The sequence below is a fragment of the Dromiciops gliroides genome, chromosome 3 (genome assembly GCF_019393635.1).
Source record: "Dromiciops gliroides isolate mDroGli1 chromosome 3, mDroGli1.pri, whole genome shotgun sequence".
Classification (NCBI taxonomy): Eukaryota; Metazoa; Chordata; class Mammalia; order Microbiotheria; family Microbiotheriidae; genus Dromiciops; species Dromiciops gliroides.
Window position 1 is genome coordinate 33,356,954 of NC_057863.1, and position 20,287 is coordinate 33,377,240.

Here is a 20,287-nt window from a genome sequence, read left to right on the forward strand (position 1 = left end):
AGAAAGAATCCTTGCAGACTGCAGCGCAGGGGCTTCGTCGGCTTTACAGAAATACCTAGGCTTGGAGGGCCGCCCCACCGTCCTCCTTGTCCTTGAGGAGGGGTCCAGGGCGGAGGCGCGCCCACCTCTCCCATCGCCCCAGGGACACTGTGAGCCGGCGAGCGCGCGCGTTTGTGCGGGTGGCGCTACTCGGTAGTGTACGGTATGTGGGCTGGCCCCAAATCCCCATGTGGTCCCGACATCATTGACATGGCGGAATCCTCCAGCAAAAGCTGCTGGTAGTTATTTTAGCGGCGGCGACGGCGGCGGCTGGAGGAGGAGGAGGAGGAGGAGGAGCAGCAGCGGAGGCGGCGGCGGCGGCGGCGGCAGAGGCGGCGGCGGCTGGAAGGATTTATCGGCTGCCTGGCTGGAAGGGAGGGAAGGCAGGCCGGCAGGCAGGCAGAGGGCGACCCCATCTCTCACGCGCCCCCCGGCACCCACCCTGTTTCAGCCCTCGGGAAGGTAAGGAGCGGTCGCCGCAGCGGCCGGGGAGGGCGGGCGAGCGAGCGGGCGGGAGGGAGCCAAGTAGCAGCCCCTGAGCCCAGGCTGGCGGCGGGGTCCCGCGCCTGGCCAAGGCACTGAAGGAACGGGACTGCCCCGGAAAGCCCCGGAGCCGAGCCCAGCCCTGCTAGCGGGTTCCGGGGAACCCCTGGGGTTTCGGGGGGCGTCCGCCTTTTCGAGCAGGAAAACTTCAGACTTAAGTGGTGAGGTTGCGCTGGCGGCGGACAGGGGCTGGGGTGCCCCGATACTCCCGCCCTCCCCCTTTCCCACCCACCCCCACTTTCCGGGCTGGGGGAAGCTGGTGGGGGGATGCACCCAGGAAGGGGGGCAAGGGATGGCGACGGGCGCAAACCGAAGTCTGGAAAGTGTGTGGGGGGGAAGCATTTAGTGCGAAGATTCCTTCCCCCTTCCCCCAATCAGTGCTTTGCCAAAAAACATTTTTCCAAGAAAAAGAAAAACCGGCCAATTTTAATTCTTCCACGTTGTGCCTCCTCCCTGCTCCAGCCCCCTGTCCCCCCTGTCCCCCGCCCCCAGGTCCGGGTTCTCTGAGGTGGTGCACAAGCAATCCCCCCGCCCCCCATCTCGGTGGCAGGATCGCTGAGGGGAGTGAAGGGGAGGGGGTGTGTGTGGGGGTGGTGGTGGTGGAGAGAAGGAGGCAGCGGCGGAATCTTCGACGTGTCACTTTCCATATGGTGTTAGGGTTCAGCCCAGACCCACGAAAGAGCGCAAAGTGCTGCTGAAGTTTGGACGACTTTTGTGTGTGCGCCGGGGGGCGGGAGGGGCCCTCGGCGGGGCGGGCTCGGGAGGTGAGGATGCCTCTTTATTTTCTCCCCCTTTCTCCCTTCCCCCCTCTCCCCCTTTTGTTGGGCTTTTGCAGCAGGGGAGGGCTATGGGTGCCGGAGCGCTGGGGGGTCCGGCGGCCGCGGGCGTGGGACTTGGGCCTGGGCGCTACAAAGTAGCCGTTTGAGAGGAGGGAGGCTACAAAGTAGCCGTTTTTCGAACCTTTGCCGCCCGCCGAGCCCGGGAAATCCGAGCAAGTCCTGGGGTGCCTCGGGTCTCCCGGCCGGGGGCCTGACATTTCCCTACTCTGCCCCTTCTGCCCCCCCAGCCCCACCCCTCCCCCCAGCCCAATCCTTTCCTCCATATCTTCACTTCCCCAGTTTCTGGGCTTCCTCCCTGCGTCCCTTAGCTGCTTTTGGAAAGCCGTCGGCAGAGGAGGGGTTGTTCCCAACTTAAGGTGGGGCAAAGGGGACAGTCAAAGACCCTCCCTTCTCTCTTCGGCTCCCCTCCTTTCTCACTAGTTCACCCAGTTGGGGGAGCTCGGTCTGTTTGGGGAGGGAGCAGGAGTAGAAGGAGGAGGAAGAAGAGGCTGAGAATTTGTGCCCTGAGGCCGCAGAAGCGGTGAGGGAGGAGGGAGAGGCGTTCAAGCACCTAGGGGCCCAGGGAACTGGAGGCGAAGGCTCAGGTCCCAGTCCTCGGCTGGGGGCTGCATGAATCTTTTGGCCGCCCAGATACTGGGCCTGGGACTGGGGGAGAAACGCCCGGCACCGGAGGAAATGGGATCGGGGGTCCGGGGAAGAGAAGGGTCTGTCATTCAGGTGGGAAAAAAATGGGGGGGGGGAGGGGAACCCGGAGGCGTTTTTGCAGCTCCAGTGGAGGCCGGAGCTCTCCGCGTAAACTTTTCCAAAATGTCTGGATACCGGGGTGGGGGTTGGGGGTGGGGGCGCCAATTTGGAGAAGGAGACTCGGGACCGAGCCAAGGCAACTTTCCTTCCCAGCTGTGTTTGCGCCTCTCCGAAAGGGGGTCTGAGCCCCTGGTTTGCAGGGGGACATCGCCGAGTTGGACCAGTTATTGAGCTGGACTAGACCGGAGGAGTGGAGATTGGGGAGGGAGGCGGGGGGCAGTGGGGATTTTTCTTTCTTTTGAGTAAGACTTTCTCCTAAGCCCTCGTTCTGCCATCTCAGAGGAAAGAAAGAAATGGCATTTTACCAAGACATATTACCGTTTGCCGACTCTTTAAAAGTTCAACACCCGCCTCCCGTACCCCCCCTCCCCCGCGCCCCCGTTTCTCTCTCTCGGTCTCAGTGTTTTTCTTTAAATCACATTTGGATTTGGGCCTGATACTTGGGGGCTCCTTTCAGAAGTATTTAACTCCATCCATGTTGATTTCTGTCTTTTCTTCCTTCCCTGCTTCCTCCCCCACCCCCCCATCTACTCTTCTCTCCCGGGCTGATTCAGACTTTGCAATTCTCCTGCTCTTTCTGTTGGGTGGGCACCTCCTGATTGCTTGTCTGTTTATTTTTTAATGTGCAGCTAATTTGGTTTGAATTTCCTCCAGTTTCCAGCCCCCTGTGGAGGGAAAGTCTGTGTGATAGAGTAGGGAAAGAGAAAAATAATTCTGACTTTTGGGCCCGGGAGAGGGGTTGTCCTGGGTGAAGAGGTTCAAGAACTCTGGCAGATGGAGAAACGTGCAGAAGGGACATTGTTTGGGGGAAGCACCCCCCCCCCCCCCCACACACACACGTTTTCAGGAGAAACTGGAAAAATAAACAGTAGGTCTATTAATGCCCTCACTTAGTGGGGGCACCCAGGAGATCGCCAAGATGTCCCAGTGTCCACTTTGCCCATTAATAACTTCTGCAAATTCAACCCAGAAAGCTTCCACTTAGCAGCATAGAAATGGAGGACCGGAAGACACCTTAGAGTTCACTTAGGCCATTTCCCTCATTTTCAGAATGGGGAAACTGAGTCAGGAGGCTGCAGGATTGGCCCAAAGTCACTGGCATTTCCAGGGCAGGAAGCCAGGGCTCTGACCGCTAATTACAATACCAGATGTCCTTAGATTCAGTTTTCAAACTGTCATTTTTTGATTCTCCATATAGACTGGTGAGTTAATTGTGCTCAGTATGAGGTTCTTTTGACAGTTAAAACACTGAACAAATCTATAGAATGGCTACAGTCAAAAATGTATATTGCTGATGTTTGAAAAAAGAATGATGCCTTTGAAGAAAAACCATTCGGAATGTTTTATTTTCAGAAAAAAATGCAAAATGGATAGATGTTATTGGCAGTAAAAAAAAAAGACAACAGCTGTGTGACACTGGGCAGGTCACTTGATCTCTGCCTCAGTTTCCTCAGCTGTAAAATGAAGGTAATCGCAACATTAACTTAACTGGGTTGTCATGAGAATCCCATGGAGTGATATTTATAAAGCGCTCAGAATCGTCCCTGGCACATAGTAGGTGCTTAATAAATAAATGGCCATTTCCTTCCTTGAATTGGCAGTGATTTGCTTCCCGATGACTTCACATGCATTGTCTTTGGAAAATAAAAGAATCCAATTGTTCATTTTTTTTTCTGACATTGCTGTAAAATTGTTCCGAAATAGACCAGACGAATCGTTGCTTTGCAGTCTGGGATACGGCCCCCCATATCCCCGTGAAGGCTATGGTTCCCATAGAGTTGAGAAGGATATCTACTAAAATCAAGTCAACCCAGAAGGTCCTTTTGGGAGGTAGGACAAGATGGTGCCAGACAGGAAGACTTCAGGAGTGATTCTGATTTAAATCCCAGGTGGTTGATTTTTACCCTGTCTAGGAAGGATGGAGGAAGGCAGATGTGGCCTATGGGGAAGGAGTGCTGGCTTGGGAACTCAGTCCTCCCAGGGTGAGGTGGAGAGAGTCAGGATGACCTTGGGTTCAGATCATAATGGCTGTGTGACCGTGAGGAAAACATAACTTCAGGGCTTTAATAATCTGTATTGGGGCAGCTAGGTGGTACAGTGGACTCAGTGAACTCAGGAGGACCTGAGTTCAAATCTGGCCTCAGACACTTGACACTTATTAGCTGTGTGACCCTCATTGACCCCCCCCCCCCCAAAGACCATACTTTAATAATCTGTATCAGATGAAGAGAACTCCTTCCAGTTTCAAATCTCTGATCCCATGATCTGTATTTGAATTCTCTGTGTGATCATGAGCAAGTCACTCAACCCCAGTGGGCCTCAGTTCCCTCATCTGTAAAATGAGGGGGTTTGGACTTGTCCCGTTAGGTTCTTTAACCTGGGGTCCATGAAGAGATTTCAGGGGCTCCTTGAACTTTGGATGAGAAAACAATCTTATCTGTATTTTCACTGGTCCCTAACGGAAATGATTAGATTTTGAATCACATTTTATTACCTTTCTTTTATTTCCAGAAGGGGTTCCTTGGTTATCAGCAGATGGCCAAAGGTATCTGTGAAGGTTCAGAACCCCATAACTGCTGAGAGGTTCTCTTGGGCTTCTTTTTAGGTATAAATAACCAGAAAATAAGGGGATTGAAAATAAATAACATCTAGGATCTAATTCCTAGGTGAGTTCCATTCAGTGCTATCTCTTCTTTACTCTATCTCTGGTATCATTGCCCATATCTGACTGATGATTGAATTCAGCAGGCATCTGTCAGGGGGACCCATCTGTGATGATCTGGGCTCAATGTGATCCAGGAATGGTTATCAGAGAGTTTGATTGAGTTATGTTCAAAATGGTTAGATTTCATTATGAGATTCTGATACTTTGATAATCCAGGCCATGGTAAATAATAGCAGGTTCTTGAACCATTTTGAAGGTAGAGGGCTATAATGCTGATATTGGGGGATCTGGGTAAAGTCAATAGCATTAGGGATTTATTTAGCAAATTATTTATTTGCTTAGTAAGATCATAGCCATTGTGATTTATTCTATACCCATGCATACAGAATGTAAACTCACAGGATTACTTGGAGGGCAAAGACTCTTGTCTTTTTCTCTTTGTAAAGACTTAATAAATAGTTGTAGAATTGAATCACACTAAATTTGTTGCATGTCAGGGGTGCTTTTTGGTGTATTTTTCCTGTAGTTCCCCCCCCCCCCCACACACACACTTAGGACAGATTTTGGAATTGGGTCCTTGGGTCTGTAGCTATGAAATTAAAAGTATAAAGAGTATCATAGCTGATCTGTTCCAAGTGTAGTTATTGGCAGTTAGCAGTCTTCCAAACTATGCTTGGAGGGAGGCTGTCTGCCTCTTGTTTATTTCCCTCTTTTAATTAGTAAGTGAAACAGCACTCACATTTGGAAGGTTCTGGTTATAGGATTTCATTCTCTTCCCCCCCCCCCATGGCCCCCCAAAAAGGCTCCATTAGCTTATGCCACATTTTGGACCATCCATAATTCATCCCACTTGAACACTGTTGGCTGTGTTTTTTTTAAACTTCTGTCAGTGTGGCCTGAAGTGTGGGGCTAGGAGGTTGGATCACTTCTCATTTTTTGAAGAGAGCGAATTCATCTGGTTTGATTTTGGGGTCATTCTTGGGACTGTGGTTGGAAAACGGATGGTCCAGGATGCTGTTGTGTGTGTTTCAGTATGGAATGATCGAAATCCTTGCTGTTTTTGTGATCTTCTGTTTTAATAAATCTAGTTGGTTCGTCAATGCCTCTGTTGGGGAGAACTCAAGTGTTTGTGTGTGACTTGGGTGTTTTGTAGTCTTTGCAGTATAAAAGCTAGCCAGTTTTTTTACCCTCTGGGATTGAACACAAGTTTGAGAATCTTTAGGTGCCCCTCCCTCCCATTCTTCCCCTTTAATCTGTAATGTTTTCATATCATAAAAAAAAAATCTTCAAATAAACAGTAATTCTTGGGGTTTTCGGTAAGGGCTCTAAATACTCCTGTGTTCCTGTGTGGAGGGGTGGGAGTGAGGGTGGCAGAGCGTTGTTGTTGTTTTTTTTTTATTTCCTTAAATTAAACTTTAACTTCAGTTAAATATGTTTACCAGAAGTGCGTTTTTGTTCTAGTGTGGTATGGTTATGTGATGCTTAAAAAAAAGAGAGATGTCAAGAAAAAGTGTAAAGTTTAAAGTTGTTAGGGGGAGCTTCTGGTCTGTGTCCTCCCCCTTGGGATAGGACCTCCCTTCCCCCCCTTGTGTAATTGACAGGTCAGGGGAGGAGGGGGGAGGCTGGAGGGAGTGCTGTCAGTATATTGTAAAGCTCCGGCTATCGAAGCCACACGAATTCCTCTTTAACGGGCAGATCGGGAGGGGAGTTGTTTATGGCACGGGTTTAATGTCACTGTGTGATCCGTCCCTGGAGACAGAAGGTATGTGGGAAGGGGGGAAGTTTTTCAAACCACTAAATGGAAATCGGAGAAGAGGGATAGATATACAATGGTGACCTGCCATCTACAGGCTGGAATGCTCCTAAATTGGAAGAGGGATAAATCCTTCAGCTCTTTCCCGCCCCCCCAGTTGAGAAGGGCTGGTTAGCATTTTATAAATCAACCTTAAATACAAGCCCCATATTAAAGAGCAAATTTAAAAATGTTGGATTTCTGAGAAAGTGTGTGTCCACTCTCAGTTGGCTGGCCCCTCCCCAGGATGTAATTCACTTTAGATCACAATACCTCTGACCTAGGTGGATTTCAGGGAGTCTCTCACCTTGGGAGATGGGGGAAAAAAATCACGTTTTAATAATTGTTTTTCTTTATAAGTATATCATTTTATTTTACACTCCTTAAAAACATTATTTTGGTGTCTAAGCTTCACTAGCCTGTCAGAGGGTCCGAACCTCAGGAGCCTCTCTCGTGGGCCAAGGGGTAGGTGCTCATGGCTTGCTTGGGTGGGGGGGGGTCCTAGAAGCTCAGACATCCTCCCCTCTAATTAAAATGACCCCAAATGGGGAGATTTCTTTGTTGTTGTTGTTGTTGAACTCCATGTCAGTACCAATGCACAATTAACACTCTTTCTGCTTTTAGCAGATTTCCGTGTTAACGTCACAGCTGCCATATTTTGTTAATGGGATAGACAGTTCAGGTCTGTGGTCCCAGCAATAGAAAAGTAACTTGGAGTAGCCTGGCAGAAGGAAGGAGGGGGGCTTTGCTCCACTCCTCTCTCCCATTCCCCTACTTTGTTCTTCTTTTCTTCCTTCATCATGTGCCCCAGATCACAGAATGTAAGGTACTCAGTTTTGTTTTCATGTTTCAAGTGCCTGGTATTCAGCAGCTGCCTAATAAATGCTACTTGAATGGAACTAAATGGAAATGGAACATTCACTGTCATGTTTAACCTGGAGAAGAGATGATTGAGGGGGAGGGGGAGCAGCTGTCTTCCAGTATTTGAAAGCAGTCATGGAAGAAGGATTAGAATTATTTCTCCATGTGACCCCAGAGGACAGACCTGGGGGGTGGGGGGGAAGCTGGAAAAGGGAAGATTCAGGTTTGATGTAATTGGGAAAAACAACTTCCTAACAGGATTATAGCGGACTCCTACATTTCTGACCTTCAACCCTCTCCCCTCCCCAGTACCCCCCAATCTCGGAGTGAGGGCTTCCTTCCCCAGTGCTAACTTCTCTCTGACCTCAGTAGGTCAGAGATTTTGTTGTTTTTCATATGTTATGATGCATTGTTGGGCCTTGTATATTTGTTCATTATGAGTACTAAGCAAAATAAAAATATCAGTCAGTCATTTCATTAAGTGCCTCCTCAGGTACGGATTCAAAGACAAAAAAATGAAATCAGTCCCTTTTCCTTCACACACTTACATTCTGTGGGGGAATGAGGTGGAAAGAGAGCCCCCCCCCACAACACACACATGTGTACGTATATAATACATACCTTATGTGTATACAACACACACATATATGTATATAAGTGTGATCCTAAGGGAAATATTAATTGAGGGAACTCACGACTTCCTAGGCCCTTCAAAACACCTATTTACTGAAAAACAATATAAATAGTCCAGCTCTGCTTATCTCAGGTTTATGGGAATATGTTCAGATTGGTGCTTTGTATGTGTTAATTATAGACCATTGTTATCTGTTCACTAGAGCCAGGACTTCTATTCAGTGCACTTACTGAGCAGTTTGTTATTGTATTTACTCAACAGTAATTAAAATGAATTCTTTAAAGAATAAGTCTATGATTTTCACTCTTTGAATTTTATCTTTTCTTAATTTTTCCACATTAATGAGATTTTCCTATTCAGTGACTATTTAATGGTCAAAGCTCAAGTTTGGGGAATGTAGGAAATCTGTCCAGGTCTATTTGATAGGCCACTAATTAAAAGGATAGAAAACTCTTATTTCATCTTTTTTCTTTTCTTTTCTTTGGTGAGGCAATCAGGGTTAAGTGACTTGCCCAGGGTCACACAGCTAGTAAGTGTCAAGTATCTGAGGCCGGATTTGAACTACTCTTGCATTCAGGACTGGTGCTCTGTCCACTGAGCCACCTAGCTGCCCCATATCTTCCTTTCCACTTTATGAATTTGGTAGACTGTTATTGCTAATCTTTTCACTGTGATAAATCCTGTGAATTGTTATTGTTTTGGAAAAGAGGACCATTTATCCCAACCCTGATAGATATAGAAGTTTGCAGTTCTCCATCTAAAATTGTACAGTGACTCACCTGAAGATGGAGAAGAATACGTCATCCATCACTCCTTGAACCACTAAGCAGCTGATTTCATTGATTACAGCCCATGCTGTTCTGTTGTATGAATATATGGGATGGTTATCACACTCAACCTCCTGGGTGGGGAAACTGTCTCTACCCATGTTGGCACCTTTTCAGCAACTTAGTCTTAAGGAGTTACTAGGATACAGAAAGTTTAATGTTAGTGGCAGGATTTGAACTCATTTCTTCCAAGGCAGGCTCTCTCTATGCACTATGTAATCTATTTAGCTCAATGTCATATTTTAACATTTAGCACACACCATGTATTTTACAGCAGTCATATAGAGAAAGACTAAACCAAACCCCGAAGGTGTGAAGACCCTGCCTCCATGCTCAGGGCAGGTGCGAACACCTGTAGAGAGATCTCTTGCCCAGGCATGGAACTGCTGGCAGTGCTGTCACATGAGATTCACAGTCTGTGCCAAAGCAGCCTAACAGATGAGAGATTTGGGCCAACTCCAAAGAAAATAATGGGCTCATCTATTGGGCCCCCTCCTCAGAGCATCTCTGGTCCAGTCAGTTGTTCTGTAATTTAGGGCTGGTCTTACCTTTGCCACAGTGGAAAGAGCAATGGATTTGGAGTCTTAGGGCCTGAGTTACTTACCTACTGCCTTTTTTTTTTGGGGGGGGTGGAGCAATGAGGGTTAAGTGACTTGCCCAGGGTCATACAGCTAGTGAGTGTCAAGTGTCTGAGGCTGGATTTGAACTCAGGTCCTCCTGACTCCAGGGCCGGGGCTTTACCACTGCACCCCCTAGCTGCCCCTTACCTACTTCCTTTTGTTACCTTAGGTATCAGTCTCTTCATAGGTAAAATGAAGGGCTTGGATAAGATGACCTGTAAGGTTGCTTCCAACACTAATAAACTCCCATAGGCCTATGGAAAGGCGGCTCAGTGTCGTGCTTTGGTTCTCAAAGTGTGGTCCCTGGCTTCCTGTAGGTCCTTGGGAGCCTTTGCGGGGGTGGGGGTGGGGGGCGCAGTCATTGAGGTCAAAACGATTTTCATAAAAACACTGAGAAATATTTACCTGTCACCGTCCTCCCCCCTTCTCCAATTATCTATCTGTGTGAGGCCAGGTTTTCTTCAACCACGTCAACGAAAACAACATAACGCCTCAGACCGAAGGCAGAAGCTGATCTGAGAAACCAGCTGGCTTGGATTAGCCACACATTAAAGAGATTTGCAGAAATCTGCAAAACACGACCACTCTTCGGGCTGATTGTTTTTTTTTTCTTGGGAAAATATGGTTATTTCTCATAAAATATCACCCATGTCAGCATGCATTGTTTTTTGTTATTTTTTTTTTTAACTTTTTTTTTTTAAGTGAGGCAATTGGGGTTAAGTGACTTGCCCAGGGTCACACAGCCAGTAAGTGTTAAGTGTCCGAGGCCGGATTTGAACTCAGGTACTCCTGACTCCAGGGCCGGTGCTCTATCCACTGCGCCACCTAGCTGCCCCATTTTTTTGTTATTTTTAAATGAATTCATGAGTATTTTTAAATCCACCAGTTTTGATTTTTAATACGGTAAATATTGGGTAGTTTAAGTGGTACAGTGGATAGTGCTGGACCTGGAGTCAGGAAGACCTGAGTTCAGATCTGGCCTCAGACACTTAGCTGTGTGACCCTGGTTAGTCTCTCTTTTTTTTTTTTTGCAAGGCAATGGGGGGTTAAGTGACTTGCCCAGGGTCACACAGCTAGTGAGTGTCAAGTGTTTGAGGCTGGATTTGAACTCAGGTACTCCTGGCTCCAGAGCAGGTGCTTTATCCACTGCGCCACCTAGCTGCCCTGGTAAGTCTCTTAAAACCCTGTTTGCCTCAGTTTCCCTATCCAGTATCTCTGCCTAGAAAACCTCAGATGGGATGACGACTCCACAACAGAAATGGTGAATGTCAGTAAATAAGGCCCACATAAGTTAAAGTGTTTTTTTAAGAGCTTAAAAGTGTCCTTGGACCCAAAAGTTTGAGAATCACTATAGTTGATAGAAAGCCAGCTTCTGAGTCAGGAAGACCTGAGTTAAAAGTCATCCCCCTGACACATCATGGTTGTGTGATCTCAGGTAAGTCATGGATGCTCAGTTCCCCCACTGTGAGATGTAGAGCAGGTGGCTATCTGCATTGGAAGAAGGATTTTCCCTTCTGGGAATTCCCTAAACCAGTGAAATCACAAGTTGGCAAAAAAAAAAATCATCTTATTTCCCAGTGTTCCACTAAAAAAAAAGAAATAGGCATGAAGTTTGGTTTAAAATAAAATGCAAATATTATAAATACAAATAAAATTTAATAACGGCTTAGACGTTGATCGCTTTCAGGTATACACAGAGGTTTCAGATTCTAACAGCTGTGATGAAGGATGTCAGATCTAGAAGGGACCTTGAAGGTCCCAGCCTTGTACAGGTGAGGAATCTGAAACCTGAGAATGGTGAGGGGCATGTCCAAGGTCACCCATCCCCACTCTATAACTGAGAAGCTGAATGGGTGACTAACAAGGATCAGAGCCGGGCCTTCTTCCTCCTTCCTTTTTCTGAGAGGTCCCAAGGGGAGATGGAAGTGGAGCCAGAGAGATCAGCCCTGCCTCTTTCTACTCCAAACACCAGCTCCTGGGCGAGGTGATTCCGGGATTCACAGCAGGCTCTGGGACTTATCCGACTGTCCGGGCAGAACCTGGGCAGCTGGCAGCCCTAAATGCCTCCTTTGTTGGAGAGCGCTTTGGCTTTCCCCTCTGGAGGTGAGCTAAGGACAGAGGTGACCCTCGGCTCCTTCCCTGCAAGGATTGTGGGGTAAGACTGAAGGCTGAATGGGCACGATCCCCCTAGGGTCCTACCACTTGGAAAATGTTCTGGCTTCTTCCTATCTCCCCTTCTAAAGAAGGGCCTTGGGAACGTCTCCTCTTGGAAAGGGGTTTCTCATCAGTTCCCGCTCCATGGAGGTATTCCTAGAGTAATCACTCCTCAGCTGAGGCTGTAAACTGGAAAAAATGTGTTGGTTTTTTTTTTGTAATGCTTCTGAACCCGCCAATTGCCTTTTTTCTTCTTGAATTCTGGAGGCCATGCAGGCCTTATATGGGAGCTTGGGAGTCTTTGCACATCTGGACCCAGAAGTGTGGTTAAGTAGCCAATCCCTTGCCTCGAATTACTTTCTGATAGAGCTGGTTTTTAAAGAGTCCTCTATTTTTTTTTTTTAATTTGTTGTTCTTCTTTGGAAAGAGAACAGCTTTAAAAAATCTTTTAAAAATACACTGAGATAGGGATGGTGATTTAAAAGAAAGAGATTAGAATGCTTGCTTTTATTTTTATTAATAATCATTTCCATTTCACTAAAAAAAAATGAATGAATGCGGTTCTTTATCTTCACCTCCGTTGTCTGTTTCTATCACCAAGGGAAAAGAATGTTGTTAATAAATCAATGTTATAATATCCTTGTTATTAACATTAAGGAGTAATGACAATTACATAGCATTTTATTTGGGTTTTTTTTTTTTTTTAGTGAGGCAATTGGGGTTAAGTGACTTGCCTAGGGTCACACAGCTAGTAAGTGTTAAGTGTCTGAGGCCAGATTTGAACTCAGGTACTCCTGACTCCAGGGCCGGTGCTCTATCTACTGCGCCATCTAGCTGCCCCTAATTACATAGCATTTTAAGGTTTGCTTCCTTCCATTGAACATAATTAGATGCTTATGACAAGCCTGTGAAATAACACATAGTGTGGGTGTTAGTTCTGTTTTGCATATTGAGGCTGACTTGACTTGTCCATCCTGGTTCCTCTTGTCCATGATGGCAGGTGTCCCAGGTAGGATTGGAATCCAGGTCTCTTTTGACTCCAGGCCCACTATATTTTCCAATATTCCATTGGACTTTCCCAGTATAACACTTGCCCAAATTTTCTAGAGAGTTTTTAGAAGATTATTATAATATCAATAATCTAGAATCCATAGGAAAAAAAAAAACAGGTAAAAATTTTTTTTTTCGGTTTTAAAAATAGGAAGGGGGAAGGTAGAAAGAAATCTTAGAATAGATCCTATGTTTTTTTCTTATTCTAATTATTTCGAGATTATTGAAGAAAGCTGCTCTTTTTTGGTGAGGCAATTGGGGTTAAGTGACTTGCCTAGGGTCACACAACTAGTAAATGTTAAGTGTCTGAGGCCACATTTGAACTCAGGTCCTCCTGACTCCAGGGCTGGTGTTCTATCCACTACGCCACCTAGATGCCCCTGTTTTGTTATATTTTTTTTAATTAATGCAATTTTATTTTTATATTTTCTTTCATCAATAAGCATTTATTTTTTCTCCTAGCCCCTCTAATTGAGAATTTGAAAACCAAAACTCTTTTTATTTTCCTGTGGAGCAATGGATGTTCAATGACTTGCTCAGGGTCACACAGCTAGTAAGTGTCAAGTGTCTAAGGCTGGATTTGAACTCAGGTACTCCTGAATCCAGGGCTGGTGCTTTATCCACTGCATCACCTAGCTGCCCCTGAAAACCACCACTCTTGCAGCACATAACACCTAGTCAAACCAAATGCCCAAATTGGCTAATTGCAAAAACACCTGTTTCATTTTGTATCTCAAGTTCATCACTTCTCTATCAGAATGTGGGTTAACAGGTTTCATCACTGGTCCTCAGGGATAATGAGAGGTCATTATGCTGATGAGAGTGAATCTTTCCAAGTTTGTCCTTACAGTTGTTATTATTGTAGAAATTGTCCTCTGAGTTCTTCATTCTTTTGTCCATATTAGTTCATACAGGTCTTCCTGGGTTTCTCATTGTTACAGAACAGCACATTAGTATTTCATAACATTGATATTTCTTTGTTCTTTACTGTTACAAAGAGTCATTATAAATATTTTTATACATATGGGTCTTTTCCCTCTTTCTTTGATTTCTTTGGAGTATAAATCCTGGCAGTGTTATTGCTGGGTCAAAGAGTATTCAGTTTAGTGATCATTGGAAAACATCTTTTCTAGATTCAACTCTGATGTAGAGTTGTCTTGTATTGTCAATGAAAAGATTTAATGATAAATGTTTTAAAAAATGCTTAACTGGGGGCAGCTAGGTGGTGCAGTGGATTCAGCACTGGCCCTGCATTCAGGAGGACCTGAGTTCAAATCTGGCCTTAGACACTTGACACTTACTACCTGTGTGAGCCTGGGCAAGTCACTTAACCTTCATTGCCTCGCAAAAAAAAAAAAAAAAAGAAAAAGAAAAGAAAAGTAATGCTTAATTGATATTTAAAAAAAACCACCCCCACAGCAGTATTCTCCCTTGTTATTATTATTGCTGTTGTTCAATGAGGGAGGTGTGTGTGCCTCATTCCATACGCATAGTGCACAATGACTTTCTTCCTAGAAAATACAGTATTGTCGTCATCAGTTAAGATAGGTCATCTCGCTCCTTGGATTTCTGTCTTTTTTCTTTACATTATCACGGTCATTTTGTTTATTCTATCGGTTCTACTTACTTCACTCTGAGTCATTTTAAACAAGCCTTTCCAAGTTCCTATGACTTTTTTTCAGAGTTGTTAGTAATTAACCATTTCTTCCCAAAACTTCAAATCCTTTTGCAATTTATCTTTTGGGGCATGGCCCTTAATTTGTTTGTTCTTAAAAATATAACTTACTGATTCCTCTTATTTTTTACATCCGTCATTTCTAGACCTATGGCCCTTTCTCCTCAAAGCATCGAACATTCTCTTGTAACAGTGAAAGGCAGTTAAGTAGAAACAACCCAAAGAGGGTCTGTGTCCGACAGCATATGATGCTTCCGTCCCCTAATCCCTCTCTGCCTAGGAAGGAGGTATGTTTCATTAGGACCAAGATTGGTTATTGCCAGTCAATCATGAGACAGTTATTAGGCACTTCCTTTGGTCATACTCTTATTACCAATCAATTAATCATTAAGCAATTATTAGGCACTTCCTTTGGTCCTACTTTTTATTAGCAATCATGAAACAGTAATTAGGCACTTCCTGTTTTCCCACTCCAATTTCAGATTATTTTCTGCAGTTCAGTCAGTAAGCATGGATTAAGTACCAGGCCCTAATTAATGTGCCAGGCCCTGGCAAAAAGGCAGAAATGGTCTTTAATGGGGGAGACAACAACAGGCATACTAAGATGCATACAACTAAGTGCATACAAGATTTTTGTTGTTCAGTTGTGTCTAATTCTTGACCCCATTTGGGTTTGGTTTTTTTTTGGCAGAGATACAGGAGTGGTTTGCCATTTCCTTCTCCAGCTCATTTTACAGATGAGGAAATTGAGGCAAACAAGGTTTAGTGACTTTCCCAGGCTCACACAGCTAATAAGTGCCTGAGATAGGATTTGAACTCTGGAAGATGATACTTCCTGACTCCAGACCCAGTGCTCTATCCACTGTGCTATCTAGCTGCCCCATAGATAGGATTAACTGGGGATAATCAACAGACACTGACCTTAAGGGGAATCAGGAAAGTCTTTGTACAGAAGGGGGGATGTTATGTGGAGCTTGAAAGAAACTAGGGAAGGAGGAGGGAGACAATTACTCCATCAGCAGTACATTTTTGTTCCGCATCCTTCCAAGTTCTCTCAGATGTCAGTTTGCTGTGAGGTGAAAATGTATTTTCCTTTTTTGTGGGTGTTTCTTTTATCACAAAAGTGACTAAGAATAATTGCATTTGACCATTGATCATTTGCCATTTTTCTTTTGAAATTTCATTCTCTTTTGACTGCTTAATTATTGGGGTGTAACCCATAGTCTTTTATTTGTGTCAGCTCACTTCTAGTATATCACGGATATCAGACTTTTATCTGATTTTCTTGGATGCAAAATATTTTCTCCGCATGGTGAGTTCCCTTATTTTTATCTGCATTCTCTTATTTGTATTTTTATCTGCATTATCTGCAAAAATCAGAAGCTTTCCACTTAGTCTTTTTGCTTTGAGGCTCTAGCTACTGAGTAATGGTCCAGTGGTGTATGGGGGCTGGCTGTGTCTCACCCTCCCCTTAGTAAACCCCAGTAGCTCCCAGTTATTAAGGCCAGGGTCAGATGTACAAGCCTTTGTTTGGCATTGAATGTTCCTTACAGCTTGGCTGCTTCCGGCCACTGTCCAGGATCCTGCCTCCTCTGGTCTCTCAACCAGTCTGGCCTTCTCACCTTTCTTCTTCTGTTGCCTTGTGCTTTCTGCTCCCCCTGCTGAAATGCTTGCCCTCCCAGCTTTGGACTTTAAAGAACTGCTGATTAATTATCACAGTTCTTTCTCTTTAAAAAAAAAAAAAGACCTCTTTTTTGGTTAAGAATTCTCCCTCCCTAATGGCTCCTGACTTGCCCCCAGATCTTGCTTCCATTGGTCAGCATTAATTTTTAAAAGTCTGTTTTTAACACACATCGGGTTTTTACTTAAGGAAATAGTGTCACTTCCTATTTCTAATGTTTCACTTTCTGATTGTCCCAAATTAGTCCAGGGCTGTTTGGATTCTGTTCCCACACAGTAGGAGCAGAAGGCTTGAACCAAGCAGTAGAACTACATAATATTCAAATCCCTTTCCTTTCTCCATTGTCCCTTTAAGCCTTCTTTTAATTCAGTGGGTTAAGGTTTTGGGGCCTTCTGGTGAAGCTGGGTTGGGAGTGGGCATGGGCAGGCGAGATCCTCCGACAGAGGTGGGTGAGCCTGGCCCTGACCGACTTCAGGGAAGATGACGGAGTTTTCTAAATGTCAGTTTCTTTCCACTGAGTCATCCCTTGAGTTCATTTTTGGGGCATTTGCTGACTGGTTGTCAACTGTTCTTCTCTGGCAGATTAATTAACAATTAAAAAAAAAACTGACTTAAACAGATCACTAAAATAATTGCCATCTTTTTAATTGAATGCCTGGTTCAGGGATAGAATCTTGATAAAGCTGTTGAAAAAAAAAAAAAAGGTTTTCTAGAAATTTCTTCTCAAATTGGATCACAGAATGGCTGCCCTGAAATAGAAGTGAGCCCTGTCGTCTTATAGAAAGCCTAGATTCAGAGAAGTGGACTTGTCTAAGGTCACACAGTAACAGTTTAATTCATGGGGTAGAAAGACAAGCCTGTGCTCAAGGAGAATACATAGAATACATTCTTTTGGGCTAGAAACAATATACATGGAATTGGGATTTATTTGCTAACTTAAAAGAAAATGTCTACTTTTTAATAAGGAACTTAATCATTCATTTGTAAATAATTTAATAATTGCATTTAAGCTAGGTCTGATTACCATATGTATTTTCACATTTTGGAATTCTAGAGTATGCCTGAAGCAGTTAACTCAGCATCTCCTTCCTGTGGAACACAATGTCAAGTTTTTTTTGAGGGTCTACTATGTGCCAGGTGAAAGAAAGACTTGTAAAGCCAAGAAAACTTGGTCAAGTCACTAACTGGGCCACTGATGACTTGTTTGTAAGGTGAGAACCTTGGACTAGCTCAGGAGTTAATTCACTGTGTTGTAGACAGACCGCTGTGACAGTTCCCTAAAGTTTGTCAGCAACTCAGCAATTTTTTTTTTTGAGGTAATCAAGGTTAAGTGACTTGTTAGTAAGCGTCTGAGGCTGGATTTGAACTCAAGTCCCCCTGACCCCAGGGCCAGTTCTCTATCTACTACCTAGCTTCTCCAGAAGGATGTTTTCTTCTTCTTTTTTTTTTTTTAGTGAGGCAATTGGGATTAAGTGACTTGCCCAGGGTCACATAGCAAATTAAGTGTTAAGTGTCTGAGGCCGGATTTGAACTCAGGTACTCCTGACTCCAGGGCCAGTGCTCTATCCACTGCGCCATCTAGCTGCCCCCCAGAACGATGTTTTCAAATGTCTAAAATAAAACACAGGATTACACAGGAAGCCGATTATATTGAAGTACAGTTACCAAAATATTTTTAAAATATGGGTTCATGAACCCCTGTTTAAGAACCTCTGAACTAGGTAATCCCCAAGGTCCCTTTCAGTGATAGATTCTTAGACCCTCTGAAGTGTAGGTGGGCTGTGTTGATTGAATTGAGCCTAATTCCATTTGGACCTCAATTACAATCTGGACTCTCTTCTTTACTCATGGGACAAGTGACTTAACCAAATTGGCTGTTACTTTCCTTACCTTTAAAATTAAGGATCAGAGTAGATGTCCCTTAGCTCTGAATATATGACCTCTGAGTATCTTTCTGCAAAATCTTTGCGAAAGGGATGAGAGAGTGGGGAATGACCTGTATGACTAATGGAATGACTCTGGGTGAGGCCCAACCTTTCCATTTCTCACTGAGAAATGGGTATAGCAGTGACTACATCATAAGGTTTTCTTGAGTTAATTCCTCAATATACAGGAAATAATATGTGTGGAAGCTTCTCTGGATGCAGATGGTAGTAGGACTGTCCAGCTCCTACTCCCATTAATTTTCTGTTGAGGCAAGTCCCAAGTCCTCCCAGCTCTTCTTAGATTTATGTCAGCAGCTACTCGCTGAGGGCACCACCCGATGCTAGGATTCTTGGAGTCTTTACCAAGGTCCCGAGGAAGGGGAGATCTAGGGTCTTAGACCCAACAGCTGAGACAGCTCATAGGATTTTTGGATTTAGCCCTGGTAGGAGATGGGAGGGTGGGTGGAGGTAAGGGAGTGGCTTACCCAGGTTCACAGCTTTTAGAGATCATCCCATCAAGAGAACACTTAGTAATAAACAAACACACCAACCAAACAGATAAATAAATAAATGGATGGGTGGGTGGTTGGGTTAATAGATAAATAAGTGAATGAGATTATCCACCTAGCTAGTAGATGAGCTGCTTTGGAATAAGGCTGTCGGTGGGAGGTGGGGGGAGGAATGTCTGGGGAGGAGGGGGACTTAGTTGTTGGGGGGAAGTTGGGTTGGATTAAATGACCACAGAAATCTCTTCTGAATTTGAAAGTCCTTGATTCTAGAGTTTTCCCTTCTGATCCCCCTTAATGCTAGACCTTCCTTTAAGATTATCCCCAATTGGGGCAGCTAGGTGGTGCAGTGGATGGAGTATACTCTATAGAGAATAGAGAATCCTACTGGATTGAGGAGGACCTGAGTTCAACTACAGCCTTAGACAATGACTAGCTGTGTGACCCTGGGCAAGTCACTTAACCCCAATTGCCTCACCTCCCCCCCCCCCCAAAAAAAAAGATTATCCTCAATTTATCCTGTAAATATCTTACCTGAACACAGTTGTTTACATTTACATGTTTTCTCCCCCATTAGAATGTGAGCCTTGAGGGCAAGGATATTTTTGGGTGGGGGGAGCTGGAATCTTTCTTTGTGACCCCCAGTGCTTAGCACAGTGATTGGCACATGGTAATCCATGTGTGCTTGTTGACTTGACTGAAAGTAGATTTTCCATAGGATTATAGATTTAGAGCTAGAAGGGACTGTAGAAATGATCCAGTCAGGGGGCAGCTAGGTGGCGCAGTGGATAGAGCACCGGCCCTGGATTCAGGAGGACCTGAGTTCAAATCCGGCCTCAGACACTTGACACTTACTAGCTGTGTGACCCTGGGCAAGTCACTTAACCCCCATTGCCCTGCCAAAAGAAAAAAACAACAACAAAAAAAGAAATGATCCAGTCCAACTTTCTTATGTGACAGATGGGGAAACTGAGGGCCAGGAAGGTACATTCACTTCTCCACTAAAGTCCCATATGTAGTAAGTGAGTGGTGGTGTTTATTTAAGACATCTGATTTGTTTGTTTTTTTGATGGGGCAGTGAGAGTTAAGTGACTTGCCCAGGGTCACATAGCTAGTAAGTGTCAAGTGTCTGATGCTGAATTCGAACTCGGGTCCTCCTGAATCCGAGGCTGGTGCTCTATCCATTGTACCACCTAGCCTCCCCCTGTTTTTATTTTTTAGATATATCTTTATTCATTTCATTAAATGTTTCCCAATGACCTGTAAAACAATTTTTAACATTCATTTAAAAAAATGTTGAGTTCCAAATTCTCTCTCTCCCTCCTGCCCCCTTCCCCACCTCTTGAGAAGGGGAGCAATAATGGTATTGATTATACATGTGAAGTGAAGACACATTTTTGTGTCCCAGATGCTCTGAATCTAAATCTGTCCCCCCCATTGAGCCAGCTGGCCACCAATTCTTCTAAGGGTAAGTGCTTCCCTTACCTGAGTCTGGGATTTAAAAGGGAGTGGCGATAAACAATGGGAATGACCTTTCTCTTCACTACTTTTTGGCATAGGTTTTCAGCCTTTTTTTGACTTGTGGAAGACTTTACTACAGGTTTCAGCCCCTGGATCACTTGAATGTGTCCTGTAGTCATGGAAAAAAATGAGCCTACTCTGCCCTTCCCTC

The 20,287-nt window shown here is 44.7% G+C and overlaps 1 protein-coding gene across 1 annotated transcript in view; it reads left to right on the plus strand.

The window, feature by feature from the left end:
• Positions 1-353: 353 nt before the first annotated feature.
• FNDC3B (fibronectin type III domain containing 3B) overlaps positions 354-20,287 on the plus strand; it is a 399,493-nt gene continuing 379,559 nt past the window's right edge. The window contains exon 1 of the mRNA XM_043994436.1: positions 354-501. The gene's annotated coding sequence lies outside the window, so the exon portion shown is untranslated. The remainder of the gene's footprint in view (positions 502-20,287) is intronic.